This window comes from Furipterus horrens, unplaced genomic scaffold (assembly GCF_987537825.1).
Source record: "Furipterus horrens unplaced genomic scaffold, mFurHor1.1.pri manual_scaffold_17, whole genome shotgun sequence".
NCBI lineage: Eukaryota > Metazoa > Chordata > Mammalia > Chiroptera > Furipteridae > Furipterus > Furipterus horrens.
Window position 1 is genome coordinate 20,990,753 of NW_028327187.1, and position 1,601 is coordinate 20,992,353.

The 1,601-nt window shown below is 33.2% G+C and overlaps 1 non-coding gene across 1 annotated transcript; it reads right to left on the reverse strand.

Moving 5' to 3' along the window:
* Positions 1 to 577: 577 nt before the first annotated feature.
* On the reverse strand, positions 578 to 648 carry LOC149990635 (small nucleolar RNA SNORD56). Its single transcript, XR_016508779.1, has one exon. It is a non-coding gene; the product is annotated as a small nucleolar RNA SNORD56 (small nucleolar RNA).
* Between the last annotated feature and the right edge of the window lie 953 nt (positions 649 to 1,601).

The window sequence follows — 1,601 nt, forward strand, 5'->3', positions numbered from 1 at the left end:
GATGAAAGCTTGCTGATTTTTCAAGGTTAAGCTCAACGCCAGCAGAGTTAGTTGCTCCTATTGTGTTACAACTAGTTATATTAAAGCAATTACCATGTTGTACTAAAATTATTCATTTACATATTTTCTCCCCTAATATACAATAGCAAAGAGAATATTTAATTCATCTTTCTAACCTCAACACCCTTACACACCCAACACAATATCATGGTGGCTACTCAATGCATGTTTCATGAATGACTAAAGGAATGTGAATAATCAAATCATTATATATATATATATATATACATATATATATATATATATATACTGAATCATTTCCTTAACCTGATCTGTAATGTTTGCTTTAGAAAATGTTAAACAGAAAATTATTTAAAATTTTATTGTTGAAAATTCAAAGTATATGGAAAATAGTTATTTTAAAAAACTAAACCTCAAAAAACTTAAAATACCCTGCAAGGTACATAATTGTGACAACTATCTTTCTGTACATTGGCTCTACACAGATGTATAAGCACTTACATGTGCATTTATATGAATAAAGTAATTTCATATGCATATTTTTTTCCTTTTTTTTCCACTCAGACCCAAAGTCTCAACACTCACAATGTGAACTGCTGTTGACGAAAAATGTTACCATCATTGTAGTATGCATATATTTTTAATGCTGATAAAATTTTAACCTCTATAGTATTTTCCCATTTTATTATCTCTTTCCACCGGAAAACCAATGTTAAAAGATTGGTGTGTATCTTTCCATACTTTTGTCCGTGCTTATACAATAATGTATAAATATATACAGACACATACAAACATATACACTATTTTACTCTTTACTGCACCTCATTTTTCTCACTTAGAAACACTTTATAGAATGTTTTTCCATATCATTTGTTATAGACTTGACATAATTTTTCAAGTAGCTATGTGATGAGATGGTTTGAATGAAAGACAACTTATTAAACCATATATAATACACTCAGTGTTCTTGGCCATGACAACTAATCGAGCATTAACCAGCAGAGCATATACAAGTTTTGTTCAAAAACAGCCCCACCCTGATATTTTCTCATATAATTAAGAGATAAAATATCCCAAAAAGTATCAACTTAGCTTTATTTTGCTTCTGAGGCAAGTGGTGCTCGGCTCCAGGAACAGAAAGTCTTTGGAGGTGTCATTTATTAAGGCAAGAGGAGGAGTGGGCTAGGAAGACATCTTCTATCTGTCTTTACCTTTAATAGTGACATTAACCTTCAACTCAGAGGGGCAGGAACAATAGCTGGGACTGCAGCTCTAAATAAGCACATTTATCCCATATTGTGTTGTCAGTGTGGGCACTGTAGGCTCCAGTCATTTCAGATCAGGGTTGATTTTTGCTAAGAAGTCATCTCTCACTCTGGAGTTTGGGTCTGAATCCAGGATAAAATTATTCATATCTCCTGCCTGCTTTTCTTCCCCTTTTCCTCTGTTCCATATGTCGGCCTTTATGTTGCCTACCATTTGAATTTTACCCAGCCCCTTCAACTTTTGTAACTACAGCCACTAATCCCATAATGAGAAAGAGTTGGCATTTGTTAAGTTCAACTCAAGTACTGTGCTAA